Source organism: Macrotis lagotis, chromosome 2, assembly GCF_037893015.1.
Source record: "Macrotis lagotis isolate mMagLag1 chromosome 2, bilby.v1.9.chrom.fasta, whole genome shotgun sequence".
Classification (NCBI taxonomy): domain Eukaryota; kingdom Metazoa; phylum Chordata; class Mammalia; order Peramelemorphia; family Peramelidae; genus Macrotis; species Macrotis lagotis.
The window spans coordinates 199,675,060-199,692,872 of record NC_133659.1 but is presented as its reverse complement, the minus strand read 5'-3'; the positions used below and the strand labels follow the sequence as shown (position 1 = coordinate 199,692,872).

The 17,813-nt window shown below is 35.9% G+C and overlaps 1 long non-coding RNA gene across 1 annotated transcript; it reads right to left on the bottom strand.

Moving 5' to 3' along the window:
• Window positions 1-3,112: 3,112 nt before the first annotated feature.
• LOC141511400 (uncharacterized) lies at window positions 3,113-16,199 on the bottom strand. The gene is made up of 3 exons (XR_012475324.1): window positions 16,065-16,199; window positions 5,640-5,708; window positions 3,113-3,255 (listed from the first exon to the last, which is right to left on the bottom strand). It is a non-coding gene; the product is annotated as an uncharacterized LOC141511400 (long non-coding RNA).
• Window positions 16,200-17,813: the final 1,614 nt, after the last annotated feature.

Sequence of the window (17,813 nt, the reverse complement as noted above, 5' to 3'; positions counted from 1 at the left end):
AATACTGTCTTATACAATTCTAGACTTCCCTTTGCAATAAAAACAAGTGCATTATTCTGATCAATAAACAGAAAGAATATTTCATACAGTGTTATGCTGATCTCACTCTGACTGTAAAGGAAATTGATAACCTAGTTATATGAAGTGTCTTTTAAAAAAAATTTTGCAAGGCAATGGGGTTAAGTGACTTGCCTAAAGTCACACAGCTAAGCAAGTATTAAGTATCTGAGGTCAAATTTGAACTCAGGTCTTCCTGACTCCAAGGTCAGTGCACCACACCTAGCTGCCTCAGTGAAATGTCTTTATTGAGACTGACACCTCAACTGAATACTTAATCTATTTACACATCAATACAGAATTCTGGGCATAACAGGATCTTTATTTAAGGGGCATGGAAGCAAGATAACAATAGGGAAGATGAATGAAGGTTGATGGACACAGATTAAGATGATGACACATAAAGAAAATGATGTTATATATCAAAGTATAAGAAGCTACTTCTGAGAGAACTACAGAATTTCCCATTGTGCCTCTCCTCTCATTCTACTCTCTTCCAAGAATCATTCTTAAACTCTCATTGTTCTTCTTAATTCAAAAAATGTTTTATTCTCAATCAAGCTTTATTTTCTTGCTCCCATTTCTTCCATTGGAAAAAATAAAAAGGAAACTCTTATAAAAAAACTCTTTTAAATATAAATAGATAAACAAAACAAATTCCCCCATTGGTCATATCCAAAAATTTATATCTCCTTTAGCATTTCAAGTCCACTGCTTCCTTGTCAGAATATGGGCAGAAAAAATCATCATTAGTCCTCTGGACTCATAGAAATGATCATTATTATTAAGTTTTTCAAATTTGTTTGTCTTTACAATTTTAATGTTGTATGAAGTATTCTCCTGGTTCTACTCACTTCACTTTAAAATTCATACAATTTTACATGCAACTTTGCCAGGTTTCTTTGAATTTGTGCCTTTCACTTCACTATTTTTAAAATTAGTTCTAACTAGTTAGTTTTGTGTGAATTTTTGGTTTTATTGTAAAATTTTTTTCTACAGTTTATTCCCATATTATTAAAAATCTATTTTAACAAAACTTGAATTTATTTCTTCTTTCAAAAACAACATTAAAATCCATTGGCCATTTATCAGTTGGGGAAAGATTCTTATTCTTAAATATTTGAATCAATTCTTTTATTTTTAGTTAGTTTTTTTTTTTTTGCAAGGCATTGGAATTAAGTGGCTTGCCCAAGGCCACACGGCTAGGTAATTATTAAGTGTCTGAGGCCAGATTTGAACTCAGGTACTCCTGACTCCAGGACCGGTGCTCTATCCACTGTGCCATTTAGCCAACCCAAATCAATTCTTTATGTCTTAGAAACTTTTATCAGTAAAGTTTGTCATAAAGTTTATTTCTAGTTAACTATTTCCCTTATGATTTTTGCTATTTTTCTGTAAATATTTTTATTTTATATAATTAAAAATTGTTTTTTCTTCTTTGATCCTTTCTTTATCCCTTGTTTGTTCAAGAACAGCTTCAGGATGGCTAGGTGGCTCAGTGGATAAAGCACCGGCCCTGGAGTCAGGAGTACCTGGATTCAAATCTGGCCTCAGACACTTAGTAATTACCTAGCCGTGTAGCCTTGGGCAAGCCACTTAACCCCATTTGCCCTTGCAAAAAAAAAAAGCTTCAGATCTACGGACTGAAATACAAATTTCTTCCTTGTTTCTCTAATTTGTTTATGATGTGGTTTTTTAAAAAAATCTAAATCATATCTTCATTTGGAGTTAATCATGGTATAAGATATGAGGCATTTATCTCTTTTTGGTATAGGTCTAATAGTAGTATTGCTGGGTCAAAGGACCTATAATATTTAGTCACTTTTTGGATATAATTCCTGCCAGTCTTCTTTTGAATATCCTCAGCAGTTTTTGTTGAATAGTTAAGTCCCTAATTCCAGGAGCTAGAGTCTTTGGTTTTAACAAACCCTAGACTGATTTGCTTTTTTAATTGTTGTCTGCTTAATTTGTGTCACTGATCTACATTTTTTTTAAATCAGTACCACATCATTTTGATTTTTTTGTAGTATGTTTTAAAATATAATTTTCTAGGCTCCTTTGCTTCTAACTTTCTTTCCATCTCATAATTTCCCCTAAGAGTCTATATCTATTGTATTTCTGGATGAATTTTTTTTCTAGCTCTACAATTCTTGGTAATTTGGTAGTTTACAAAACAATGTCACTTGTATAAGTAGATAAATTTATGCAGTGTTATTATTGCCATTATATTGGCTAATCTAGTTAATACATCTCCAATTATTTAGTTCTATTTTACTTTGTACTTTTATTCATAAAGTTCCCGAGTGTGTAAGTGACAAGGTAGGTAGATTTCCAAATATTTTGTGCATTCCATAGTTATTTTCCTAGTTTTTTTCTAGCTGGGTTTTGATGAATTTATACAGAAAAGCTGATGATGACTTTCTGAAGTCCACCCTCCGCTTCCAATATAATCTTAGGTAAAAGTGCTATAATTGGAGTCAGAAAACCTTAAGTTCATATCTTGCATTGGAAACTTATTTAACCATGTGATTTTAGACAAGACACTTAATCTCTCTTCACCTCAAGTTCCCCAATTATAAAATGGGGTGGTAACAGTACCTAACTTTCATGGAGTTTTTGTGGGGTTCAAAAGTGATAACACAGACAGTGCTCTGACAACTTTTTTAAAAATTATATAATTGGTCACTGTTATTACCTTGCAGGAGAAGTTAAGCCTCTTTTTCTACTGTCAAAGGTGGCTCAGCCAATAGAGCACTGGGCTTTAATCTAGCCACAGACACTAATTAGCTTCATGACCCTGAGCAAATAATTTAACCATTGTCTGCCTCAGTTTCTTCAACTGTAAAAACAGGAATAACAAAAACATTTATTGCCCTGGTGCTATTGTGAGGATCAAATGAAATATCATTTGTAAATTGTTTAGCATAGTGACTGTTATATAGTAGATGCATTCCTTTTCCCTCTTCCTTTCCTATCGGAGTTATAGCTTGCAATGGGAAGGGGGAGGGGAACATAATCTGTACAAATAAGCTATTTGAAGGTAAAGGATTTTACCATCAGGTGTCATCATTTTCAGTATTGCTTTAATCTGGTCATCAGTTATATTAACTCCCAAGTGCTGCAGAGTAGGCATCAGTTCATCAACTTTTACCTTCTTATCAATGATGTTTGTTACAACATCACTTACATCTTCTATTCCTGTATGTGCATATGCCAACAAAAAGTACAAAACCATTAAGTTGTTGAAATTAAGAAATGTACTAGGCTGATTTGGGGGAGGGGGATAGGATGTTTTCATTTCTAGAGCAGAGGTTCTTAAGGTTGCAGCTAGTCAACTGACCTAGGGACCAATTCTCCTTGGCACTATAAAAAGAAAAAAATTCACTGAATTTGATATCAACGAGGTGTTATTTGCCTGAATTATCAGAAGCTAAAAAATGAGTTATGAATAAAAGAGATGAAACATGTCATGTTTGATAGTTTTCCTGGATAACAATAGATCAGCAGTAAATACCTGATTATAAAGGAAATTTTTTGAAAATTTGCCATAAGCTATCTGATTGCACATAGCTTATGATTCAGGGCTGGTTCATTCTCTGACTGCCAACTTACCCATCTACATTAGAGATTCAAAACTTCTTTGGTTTATCCAGAGGCTGCCTTGTTGAGGGGGCCCAAAATAGTTACACAAAGCGCAAAAAGAGCAGCATTAGCTCTAAGTCTGATATATACAGATGTTCACATTTTAAGGGCAGCAGAAGAGGTTAATTCTGGGGGTCTCCAGAAATTTCTGAAATACTTTAGGAGCAATTACACTCTGGACTAGGCCAAATTTCTTCCTATCTCATTTCTCTACATGCTGTCTTCATTCATAAAATGGTTAAGAATTTTTAGGGAGAGGGAAAGAGTTCAGGTGAAAGGACTTCATAGAACTGGTTGAGAAGATGATATCTGATTTTTGGACCATTGCTTCAGATATAGCATCAGTGGCCTCTAGACAAATGAAGAAGTGCATCAAATCAGCCAGTCAATGTGACTAAGAGGCCTTTAAACTAAGGAAAAGGAGAAAAATATTCATATATGTATGTATATGTATATACACATATATGTATGTATATATATGTATGTATATATATATATATATATATATATATCACAAATCATAATAACAGAGAGTAACAGGCATGAGAGGAAGAATATCAGTGATGACTAGGAATCTTCTAGAGACAATAAAATAAAATTCCTGTTTCCAAGGTTTCTACACAAATGTAGGAAGGCAAATTTAATCTCACTGATATTATTGACATTTTGTGGACCATGATTAAAAGCTAGTATCTAAAAAGAAAAGATACCCCTTGTGAAAGAGATTCAATATAAGATACAGCAATACTGTATATGAAAAATACCTACTTAGCAAACACATAAATCAGAAGGGAAAAATTTTAGTGCAGAAAAACTGTTTGAGGATCAATTGTGGGAGAGGAAAAAAAGCAATAGAGACTAGCAAACAAAATGGATGAAAAGGTTGAGGTCAGTGAATGGACCACAGTTGTGCTATATAAGAGGCAGACTCTAGTAGTTGAGTATTAGTTATATAGATTATTATGTACAATTAAATGAAAACAAAGGGGTGAGTAGATATATTTTGAAAATATATGAAGACATATTTTAGGATCTCTTTCATTTCTAAAATGAGAGCAGTGAATACACTCTTGACTTTACCTTACCAATAACTTTATCTCTTAAAAAAGACATTATTTGTACAAAATGAGAATAAATACTGCATAAAAAAATAAAAATAAATAAATAAAAAATAAAAGATAGTGAAATAAGGAGAAGTTGGGATTTCAGGTAATATCATCAGGATTATTAAAGTTTTCAATGTGAGGTTAGAGGTTGAGATAGAGAGGAAAACTATGATTCACATGGGAAAGAAAGAAGAATAAACTAAGAGTTGGTAGATGATAAGATCCATCATCAGAATATAATGATATAAAGAAATGGAAGGAATGTTGAAAATGAGGAGAGCTCACTCAATGAAAGTAGTTGAGGAAGGTTGAAGCAATGTAAACAAGGCTGGGTCCTTTATTTAATGGTAGCCCAGGTTAGGGAGTCACAAATCAAGAGAACAGAAACTTAGGACTGAGACTTCTTCAGGGTGGGAAGGCTGCTGGTGAGAAAGTGAACTATTAACCATTCATTCCCTTGTAATTTTCCTTGTACAACTATTTTACAATGATAGTCTTGTAATTTTACTTAGCTTTTCTCTATAAACCTTCATATCTTGCCTCCCGATTTATATTATAAGGTCCTTCCAGGTTAGTGAGCATGTCTGATTTCCATTGGAATGATAGCACCCAGATAGCATCCAGCAAATACTGGATGAGCAATTAAATGGATAAAATTTCACTCCCAATTAGAAAAATATGAAGCAAGAGATTTGGCATTACTACTTTACCAAGCAAATACAGAGTACAATTTAATAAAGAAGTAAAAATGTGGGGGTTGGTAAATTCCTATAAAAATTACATATGCCCAGGAAAAGATGTTTCAATCATACACATTTTGAAAATTGTACTTACGTTGCCATTCTGGAAATTGTTCAACAGAAGCTAATTTATCAGCAAAGGTCTTCAAATTCATCAGCTCATCTAATGAAAAAGAGAATAAGAAAAAATCATATATTTTGGAAGAGATAAGTGAAACTAGAGAGACAGATCTACAAATTAAAAAGTAAAGTCAGAAAGTGGTAATTATATGACAAATATAAAAGACTATGAGCTCCTTTACATCAAGAAATTTTTTCTTTTTGTTATTTGTGATGTTTGTGGTCCCAATCCTTACTTCAAGGCTGTGAGGCTGTTAAAATACATGTTGAACTGAATTAAACTTCCAAGTCTCACTTTGAAGTGACTGGACCAGGTCCAAAATAAAAACCATTGTATAAATTAAGAGACTTATTTCATCCTAGCCCTTTAAGTCTGTCATTTATAGGCAGAGCCAAGATGGCAGCATGTAGGCAGGAATTCCCAGAAACCCATTCCCCCCAAAAAAAGTCCAAAAGCTGTCAAATTGTGACTCTAGTCAAAATTTAGAGGGGCAGAACACACAGAAAGATCCAGAGATTCCCAAAAGAAAAACTTCCTGGAATAATATAACCAAATTACAAAGCTCCCAAGTCAAAGGGAAAATAGTAAAAGCTGCCAGAATCAAACAATTTAACTACAGTGGCTCTATGGTCAGGATTACTTAGGATCTGGCAGCTGCTACACTGAGGGCTTTTAGGGTTTGGAATATGATATTCAGGAAGGCAAAAGATCTTGGTTTATAACCAAGAATCAACTACCCAGAAAAACTGAACATCCTCTTTCAGGGGAAAAGATGGACTTTCAATTAAACAGGGAACTTTCAAACTTTCCTATTGAAATAACCATAGCTGAACAGAAAGTTTGATCTCCAAGTACAGGACTCAGGTGAACCATAGAGGGGATGGACAAGAAGGACCAACTGTGAGGAAGTTAATGATGTTGAACTATTTGTATTCCTGCATGGGAATAAAATACTGATAACTCATATGAACTTTCTCATTTATAAGAGCAGTTAAAAGGAGAATATATAGATAAGGAATAGGAAGGAGCTGAATATAATGGTATAATATAGTAAAAAGATGGAGTCAATGGGTGATAAAGGAAAGTACTGGGAAGAAGAGAAAGGAAAGGAAGAAGGGGCTAAGATATTTCACATAAGAGTCAGAAAAAGCTTTTACAATGACGTGGTATGGGAGAAGGCAAGGGGGAATGAGTGAGACTTCATTCTCATCAGAAATGGCTCAGAGAGGAAATAATATACACACTTAATGGTGTATAGAAATCTATCTTACCCTAGAGAAAAATGAGAAGAAAGAGATGGGATAAGGGAGAATGGGGGGAGTTGATCTTGATACCATGTTCATCCTCGGTGAAGGCATTTGATACCACATCTGAAAACATCATGGCAAAAAGTATGGGAGCAAGGACACAGCCTTATCACTTCATTGATGATCAGAAAATCATGAGAGCATTGTCCACTATCCAGCATGTCATCATGAAACTGATATATTATACTGATGAACTTCTCCAGGCAACCAAATTTTGACATAATTTTCCAAAATTGACATACATTTCCATAATAGGAACTTCATCTAAATGGTATCAAAGCCCTTGGTCAAGCACCTCATACCCTATACCAAGATAAGATTCAAATGGATACAGGATTTAGACATAAAAAACAATACTATAAGCAAATTAGAAGATCAAGGATGGGGCGGCTAGGTGGCGTAGTGGATAAAGCACCGGCCTTGGAGTCAGGAGTACCTGGGTTCAAATCCAGTCTCAGACACTTAATAATTACCTAACTATGCCTTGGGCAACCCACTTAACCCCATTTGCCTTGCAAAAACCTAATAAAAAAGATGAAGGACTAGTTTACCTGTCAGATCTATGGAAAGGGAAGCAGTTTATGACTAAGGAAGAGATGGAGAATATTACTAAAAACAAACTAGATGATTTTTATTGCATTAAATTAAAAAGCTTTTGCACAGATAAAACTGTAGCCAAGATCAAAAGAAATGTAGTAAACTGGGAAACAATCTTTACAACTAATAATTCTGACAACAGACTCATTTATAAAATATGTAGAGACCTGAGTCATATTAAAAAAAAAATTCCCCAACTGACAAATGGTCAAAGGATATGCAAAGGTAATTTACAGATGAGGAGATCAAAGCAATCCATGGTCATATGAAAAATTGCTCTAAATCATTACTTATTAGAGAAATGCAGATTAAAGCTTCTCTGAGGTACCACCTCACACCTCTCAGACTGGTCAATATGACCAGAAAGGATAATGATCATTGTTGGAAGGGTTGTGGGAAATCTGGGACACTATTTATACTGTTGGTAGAGCTGTGAACTCATCCAACCTTTCTGGAGAGAAATTTGGAACTACGCCCAAAGGGCCACAAAAATGTGCATACCCTTTGATCCAGTAATATCACTACTGGATCTATACTCTGAAGAGATGATGAAAAAGGGTAAAAACATCACTTGTAAAAAAATATTCATAGCAGCCCTGTTTGTGGTGGCAAAGAATTGGAAATCAAGTAAATGTCCTTCAATTGGGGAATGGCTTAGCAAACTGTGGTATATGTATGTCATGGAACACTATTGTTCTATTAGAAACCAGGAGGGATGGGAATTCAGAGAAGCCTGGGGGGATTTGCATGAGCTGATGCTGAGTGAGATGAGCAGAACCAGAAAAACACTGTATACCCTAACAGTAACTTGGGAGTGATGATCAACCTTGATGGACATGCTCATTTCATCAGTGCAACAATCAGGGACAATTTGGGGCTGTCTGCAATGGAGAATACCATCTGTATCCAGATAAAGAACATAAAGAACCATGGAGTTTGAACAAAGTTCAAGGACTATTCCCTTTAATTTAGGGGAAAAACTGATATATTATTGTCTGATCTTGTTATCTCTTATACTTTATGTTTCTTCCTTAAGGATATGATTTCTCTCTCATCACACTCAATTTGGATCAATGTACAACATGGAAACAATGTAAAGACTGACAAGTTGTTTTCTGTGGGGGGGGGGAAGTAATATTGGGGGAAAAATTGTAAAACTCAAAATAAATAAAATCTTTAATTAAAAAAAAGCCCTAGGTCAGATCTACAAACATTGCGTGAAGTCCTCTGATCTGCTCTTGGCATTTTTCCAGGCAGAAAACACTATATTAACTGTTCCTCAACCTTTTCTGAGGCCACACTGGCTTTGGCTTTCAGGGAGATGATCATCTTCCAGATGAAGGACCAGCCTATTAGAATCTTACCAGCAATGACCAAAAGAGATTGTCACAGGACAATCTATTCCCTTTACTTTTTATGGAGATGGACAATGTAGAAATCCTTAAATTCCTTGGAGATAATCACTTCATACAATATAACCTGAAAAATTTCAGTCAGATTTTCAATGAATATTTGACCCCCCCCAACCTTGTAAATATAAGATATAATAGAATTAACACCAGATTCTTTGACATGAAAAGAGGCTAATGGTATTCAAAAACTCTTCTTCAGTTGGAACTTCAGCTGAGGGATGGATTGAATTCAACTTGATTTTGAACTTGATTGATTACAGACTTTTTTTTAGATTTTTGCAAGGCAATGGGGTTAAGTGGCTTGCCCAAGGCCACACGGCTAGGTAATTATTAAGTGTCTGAGGTGGGATTTGAACCCAGGTACTCCTGACTCCAAGGCCAGTGCTCTATCCACTGAGCCACCTAGCCACCCTGATTACAGACTCTTAAGAACACTATGGAAGTGTTCAGCCCATCTGTCTAGGATCATGTCTCTATCACTTCATCAACTCTGAGTAACTGAGAAGCACCATATGACTTCAGTCCTAAACAGCCTCCAGAGCATCATCTAATGCACTTTGGATTGTTACTACCTTCATAAAACCTAATTTCATTTGCCTTCTTACTAATCCAAGAGTCCTGTACCTCCTGCACTTGTTCTTTACTTTTGATGGATTAAATTCTACCTTTTTAGAAATGGATAAGCTGCCTGTGAAGTTCTCACTTTTTCATTTAGTAGCTTCTATATTTCCCCATCATTTTCACCAAACCAGTCTTGATATTTGTGAATTTCCTGACCCAGATGAGTAAATTCAGTGCTGCATACGTTTGTCTGAAAACTGCTTGTTACTTTTCTTCTCCACTGTTGCCAACTGTGTGTTGAGTTAACTTTCCCTTCAAATTGTTCCCACTCAGTGAAGCATGGCAAACTCTTGACCTTAATTCTTCTGGTAATCTTGCTTTGAGGCCATTGCTTCCATTGAAGGTGAATATTTAGTTTGAAGAGTATGAGTCTATGATCAGTCCAGCACTCTGTGCAGCACAACTTTGCCACTCTCACATCCTGTCTGACTCTTCTTACAATCACAAAGTCCGTTTGATGCCAATATTTGCTTCAAGGGTATATACAGGAAGTTTTATTGTGTTCAGATAAAAGTAATACAGTACTTGTGATGAGAAGTTCATGAGATGCACAAGTCTTCAGAAGTAGATCATTGCTGCTGTTATTTCCATCTCTATTCCTCCCAAGAACTCCCTGCCATGTCTGGTAAACTGAGCCAACTCTAGCATTAAAGTTACCCAGAAGTAAAGCTTGTACTCTTTTAGTATATTAATGATAAAGATCTCCAGGTAGTCATAAAAAAATTTTCTGACTTCATCAGAGTCCATCATGGTGGGAACACAGGAACTGATGATTGTGGCATGGTGTTTTCCTTCAAATAATAATCTCATTGTAATGTAATTGTCACTAGATTAGTTTTGATTGCAAAATGTTTCATTGTGCTCCCCTTAACTGTGGCCCCTCCAGTATCAGCAAGCTGGTCTTTATTTGCCAGCCTTGTTTTACTCAAGACTGATATTTGGATATGATACCTGATGAGTTCTCTTGCAACAAAAGCTGTTTATCTTTCAAGTCTATTGGAACCTGTGTGCTCTATTAGTATTCACACATTTCATACATCAGTGGTGAATGGAATATTCTTTGAAAAAGTTTTTGTATACTTTTTTTTCAACCACAGGGTGGGATCCCCTCCTGCCACAGTAATCAGACCAGGGTTGGGTAAGCAGACTATTTTTAGAGCACGTTTTATAGTTCTTTCCTCACATAAGGAGGTGAACAGTCAAATACTTAAAAAGTTGCTTGGACACCCAGGGAGCTGCCGAATACCACTGCTGCTTCCAGTGGGGGAATGACTAGGGTCATCTGAGTGCAGCGTTGTGACTTTAGCTCCTAGTGTATCCACACCTGCTGCTTCATCACTTGCCTGTTGCCACAGGACTTTGAGAAAGGAATGATAAAATGGTACAGATGGTGTTTTTTGCAACCTGCATAAAGTGGATTTAAATGAGGCAGAGTTACACAGTTACACAAAGTCGTTGACCTCACTCTCTTCCAAAATCTTCAAATCTGGTAGCAAGACAGAATCATGACAACTGGTGATGGTTTGAGAAGCAGTAGATGGCCTTGGTGTCTTTGATTTCTATCTAACCAATCTCAAAGTACTCCACAGGACCTGCTTCAACTGCTTTCATGATTGCTGGAATGAATTGTTTTCATTCTTTCATTCCATCAGTGGAAGACTTAACATGCTTGGGGTAGACACCCCCTCAGTTAGCCTCAACATGGTTTAAGCCCCTCTGCTGAAATGGTTTAACAGGGTGTGGCCACTGTGAATGCTACAATTTTTTGGAGCCACAGGTGAGAGCTAGGTAGTTCAGGTGTACATCAAAGGTAGAAAGCGATCCTGAAAAGCACTTTACTGCCCTCACACTAGAGGTCCTAGTCTTCCTTGAACACACTCTACCCTCCTATTATATGAAGCATTTAGAAGAAGTGACTCAAAAACATTCTCAAGGAATAATCAGATTTTGAAAAAAGTATTCAGTAAAACAACATAGTAAAAGCAATAGGTTTTTATGAACAAAAACTATTTACTTCATAGGGATTCCATATCACATAAAGTTGATTATTTCATAGAAAGGAAATATAAATAATAATGGAAAGAGGTATTAATATGGGGGTGATCCCTTTGTAAGGTATGAATAACTTTATCTGACAGAATTCAACTTCATTTGACCAAGAAAAATTGGACACACCTTTGAAGGTTTTTAAATGGCTAAGGCCTGAAAAAAAACAGCAGTTCTGTAGAGTATTTACCAACAGCTGTCTATAAAGGAGGTTCCTCATTTCCCCCTGCAGAGAGAGAGGAGATATTTCTATTTTTCTCTCCCTACTCCCACTGGCTATATAGCTTTGAAAAGGAAGTTACTTAAAACACATAGTCCACTGGTGGAACAAAGACATATGGAAAAAATATTTTGTCTAGAGAGGAAACACCTTCTAGGATTGGTACCTCTGGAGGCAGAGAGGACTCATCTGTCAAAGCAAGAATTTCCTACAGAGTGGAACAGATCCTGGGAGCTGAGGTGATAAGAAATCCATCCAAAACTGATGTTCCCCCCAGGGGGGAGCTTTGTAAATAATATACCAAAGAAAAAGGATTTATAGTCTGACAGTTCTGGGAGATATGAATTCTTTGAGCACATGTTTTTCTATATGTATGTATGTCCTACATGTATGCTAAGTTTGTGCCCATTCTCACAAAAACTAAATTTTGATATGGAGTACAGAACATTCTTTATTTTATTTTATTTTATTTTGTTCATAACGACCTATTGTTTTCACCAAGTCATTTTAGTGAATATTTTTTTCCCCAAAGCTAATTATACCTATTGGCTTTTAATGGAAAACACACCAATAGGGGCTAATGAGCAGAGTCTTAGAAATAAATGAAGAGGCACAAGTTTAGCCCTATTTTACCTCTGTGGATTCACAACCTTTAGGTGTGAAAGCAAATTAGGGAAGTAGCCAGAAGAAGTTCTCCTGCCTTGTTCTAACTCTTGATTCTATAGGGGAATAATGTAAATATTTTGAATACAAAGGAGTGGGGGAGGAGGGAGAGAGGTAGAGAGAGTGAGAGGGAGAGAAAGAGATATCTGATCCATGATGCCATGATTCCATGAGTATGGATACCTTCTCCACTGATGCATATTGCAGCAATCCTATGGCTAAACAGATTATAGTCAAGAATTACTGGGTTGAAAAATTCATTGTCCTGCACACAAATATAGTAAGCATTCTCTCCAGACTTCTTTATGCTAGGTCTCAAAACAATCAATCACCAAAAGCATATTCTAAGTCTTTCCAGATCACTGGGACCTGCTAAGCTTCCAATTTATTGGTATGGTCTTTTATAATTGTGTACCAAAATGAGGTATCATATAAGCCTTCAGTGGAGTGTGAAAAGTTATATTTTATTATTTTAATGATATTCAACTATTTTATCCAGTTAATATATTGCTCATTGGAAATGGCTATTCGTGGAGTGCTTAACATGCTATTATATCATAGGAATTCATTTAAATACATATAAATGTGTAGAATTGAAAGACTTATAAATTACAAATACTATAAAAAGATAATACCAAATTCATAGGGCAAAATATATCATATTTTTATAGTTCAAACTTTTTACTACTTCAGATAGGTTTTCCTTCCAATCTCCATTAGTGAAATTTCACTGCCTATCAACTGGTACAAAGTTAATCAACACATATTCAATGGGTTCAAAAACCTGTAAAGCTGGTTTATTTTTTTCCTTTCCAAAGAGAGATTTGGCAACTTTGATTCATATTTGCATTTTCATAGAAGTGGATAGAAAGTTTGCCCATCTCATATCAAGGGTAGTTCTAAAAATTTTTTTGGGGGGGATTATCTTCAGCTTATAAGAAATCCTAAGATATGTGCAGTTACCCTGGGAGTACAGACATTCTCCCTTTCCCAGTAGCTATAAGCTGAAAGATGTAAGGGACTGTTGAGAGTTCATAGAGAGCTCACTGCGAGACTGGGAATGGTCTAGTGGTCCTCTTGCCCAGGGACATCCTTGGTCTAATTTTCTGAATCAACTATCTGGATCTCCTTATCTGGTCCTCCTGTTTGGCAACTCCTGGAACACTGAGTAAGAGCACTAAGCCTGAGAAAGTATACTTTCTGAGTTCACTCATCATCTACTGTCCATGAGCATGGAAGCATTGTTTGATTAGCTGTTTGAAGATTGTCATGTGTATGGGAGGAAACCAGGAACTAAAAAGTATATTTAAACTCTTGCTTGCTGCTAAATAAATGGAGAACTTGCTACTTTTGTCTCCCACCTCTTCAATTCTAGCCTGAGAACTTGATTTCAGCTGAATTGAGTCAAGCAATAAGTTACAATAGTTGCAAGTAATAGATTAGCCAACAGGTACATAACAGACAGAGTTAGTTATTCCTGGGTAAATGAAGTTTCCAGACGAAGTCCTTAGCCTATCTAAACTTCAAATTTCTTTGTCATATATTAATTTAAAATGTATGCCACCTAAAAGTCATTTTTAAATTACTCGATAACTCAACATCTCAACACCCAGGGAAATTTGGGGAGCACCTAAAAACCTAGGAAAGATGTCAGTTTGGATTGCTATGGTAAGTCCTTTCTATAGGTTGAGTTTAATTCCTATTCTTCCCTTCTCAATGCCCTGCAAATAATTCATCATGTGCACACCTAACCTAAAGGCAGCCATACAAAAACATTTTTTTTCACAGCAGTTTCACATAAAAGGGGAGGAGAATGTTTGTCTTGGAGACATGTCTGAAGAATTATAGGATCATAGATTTAGAGCTGATTTTTAAAAATGAGAGAACCAAAGAACAAAACATCAGAACCAATAATTCTCTGAGTCAGAACTTGAATTCATGTCATCATACTGTATGGTATCTGAAGGGATGCTATATTGAAGAGGGATTAAACTTATTCAATTTGCCCTCAGAAAGCAGAACTAGAAATAAGAAGTGGAAATGAGGACTACAGAATTAGATTCTATATAATGAAAAGTTTTGAATTATTAGAATTGTCTCAAAGTAGACAGCTATTCTGGAAGGTGATGAGTTTCCCTTCATGGTCAGTCTTAAAGCAGAAGCTAGAGAAGCGCTTCATGAGATTGTGAAGAGTCTTCTTGACCAGCTAAAGATTGGACCAGATCTCTAAGGACCTTGCATAGTTGAGACTAGCATTAGGCTAGCAAATATTCTCAACTGGTTCACCAAACCAGAAGGACCACAGTAATTTAAAAAGAGACCCTGCAAAAAAGATTGTGATGCAAAGTCAATATTAGGGAGAACTGGAAAGACATTGTATAAGTGGGGAAGACTAGGAGTGTGGCATGTTTGCATTTGCTGTCTAAGTTACTAAGTGAACCCACTTAGTTCCTAGTTTTGGGAAAGGCAAAATTCAGATTAGGAAGTAGTGAGGAGCATGTCCAGAAATTATTGCAATGTAAAAATTAAGTCTATCAATACAGTTTAAAAATGAAAGTGGGGACCAATAAAAAAACAGAAAACAAGTATACTGGGAATCACTTCAGACAGTTCCTTATCATTTTTCCTCCTCAGTACCAATAGATTCTGCTTATTGTCTCCATTTTTTTCCAAGAAGAATTACTTCCTAATCCTATCTTGGCAAAGAAACATGCCTCCCCACTCCTACTCTAAAAGGTAAAATTAGTTTCTAAACAACAACCTCCTACTCCTAACAACTCACCTTCCCCATCAGAAATGACTGAAATTTTAGCTTTTCTATTATAAAAGGAAAATAAATCTTACATAATGTAATTAGACACTTTGGAAATTGCCACTTGGTAATTACCATTAGGTAAATGGATGAAAAAGGGCAACAAGGTAGCACAGTGGATAGAGTGATGACTCTGGACTCAGGAGGACATGAGTTCAAATTTGTTCTTAGACATTTATTAGCTCTGTAACCCTGGCCAAAGCACTTAAGCTTTTTTACCTCAGTTTCGTTATTTGCAAAATGACCTGAAGGAATACTGGGACACCCTGAAAATCTCTTAAAAATGCTTGTGCAGCATGGGAGACACTAACACAGGACTGCCCAGCATAGTATACCCTCATTAGTTAAGGTGCTACACTCTATGAGAAGGGCACAATTGAAGCAGCTCAAAGGAAACATGACATACATAAGTTTAGAGTACCCACTCCAGGTCTTCACATGGATGATTTGTGCCCAACCTGTGGTAGAGCATTCTGAGCTCTTATTGGGCTGATCAGTCACAGTCAGACACACTAATTTGTCTCAAAACATAGTGATGTCATTTTGGTCCTCTTCAATAGCAAAGGACAAAAAAACCCCTCTGTTTCCTCATTTGTAAAATGAACTGAAGGAGGAAATAAACCACTTCAGGTCTTTTACCAGAAAACACACATAGGATCACAAAGAGTTGGACATGATAAGAAAATGACTAAACAACAACAAATAAACTGAAATTCTTACCTTCAGTCTCAACGGTGTTCAATGTTTCTTGAAGGTCTTTAGTTAACTTGATGCCCAAGTTCTCCAGAATAGGAGGTAAATCAGTGATCTTGACTTTTCCATCAGCAAACTTGCTGATAGCTCTTAATGCCTTTTCTGTTTCTATATATGAAAACCAGAGAGCAAAATTGTTATTGAGTTTAAAAAGCTTGCTTTAGTTAAAATATTAATTTCCAGGAGCAATGGTTCTTGAGTAGTTTGTTTTTCATTCTGTTTTCATTAGTGCAAAGAACTATGAATAGAAAACTGCCTTTACTAATGTTATCACTAATTGCTTTACAAATATTTAGAACTGTCAGGGGCCACCCAGGAGGTTAGGTGGCTTTCTAAGGACAATGCAATCACTAATATTTATCAGAGGCAGGATTTGAATTCAGATCTCCCTGATTCTGAAGTTGACTCCACTGACTTGAATTCTTAACCTTACTAAACCAGGTTCTTTTTTTTATTTTTACTACTTCTAGATCCTTCCTTCGTCATCATTGAATGCTCACTCAGCCACATCTCTTTGGACGCTCACTCTATTAGTTTATATCACTTGGTCCAGATCGTTGTCACAGTCATCTAATAGCCAGGTCAGTGGTGACAAATTCAGATAGAAACTAGGGAGCACTGTATTGTTCATAAGGATTCTTGTAGGTTATATTTTGACTTGAAAAACCATATATTATCATTATTTATATTTTATTGTATCTTTATTTTTGTTAAACATTTCTCAATTATATTTTAATCTTGGTCAGACTTCACTCTGAAGTGTTTTGGAGTGTAATACAGCTATAGACTGCAGGTTATTACCTGTACACCTCTGATTCAGATTATCCTTTTTTCCTTTCTTAAGTAGCTCAGTACCTGGGTCACAGACTTCCTCTGCCCTCATACTTAAGGGACTTCAATATATACAGTGATGTCCCTTGAATATTTGAATCTTCCAAGCACATCAATCTATTTAATTACCATGATTGCTTCAGCCATCCCACAGGAGTGGCCAAATTTTAGATCTCACTATCATCCATGACTGTGTTTATTTTACTTTTTCTTCCCTTATAACTCCAAGGTTATCATTAACTATTCAGCAGTCTAAACTTCATCTCTTTGGAGAGAAGGAAGAGTCAGTAATAGGGGGTTCCCTTCCCTCTTTGCATGGTTGACTGAGTAAGAAGAGTGACTTGGTTGTTGAGCTGACAGACATCAAATCTAAAATTTCCAGTGAGATGGAAGAAGACCAAGACTTACCCTGACAATGTCTAATATCTAGTTCTCCTATTTGCCTTTAAAATATGATTTCCAGATGCTTGGCACCATTGTCTTGCCTACTGGTCAATCACAATAACCCCTGAACTTTATTTTCTGAATCAGATCTGAAACTTTTGAATTTTATGGTTTTTTCCACCTATCCTGCAGATGAACTCTTTTTTAATATGCTGTCTCCCCCAATTAAAGTATGAGTTTTGTGATAGCAAGGATGATATCATTATCCATTATACCCAGCATATAGCATAGTTTCAGGACATAGTAAGTGCATGACAAGTCTTTTTTTTCATTTATGTATTTATTTATGATTCTAAAAGTCTATACTCCTATCTCTTCATCTCTCCTTTTGCTTCAGTTCTCTTACACTTATTCTTCATTCTCATCTCAAAGTCTGATCACTTTTCTTTTCCCTCCTGATTAATCCTACACCCCTGCTCTGTTTCAACTTCCTTTCCTTTT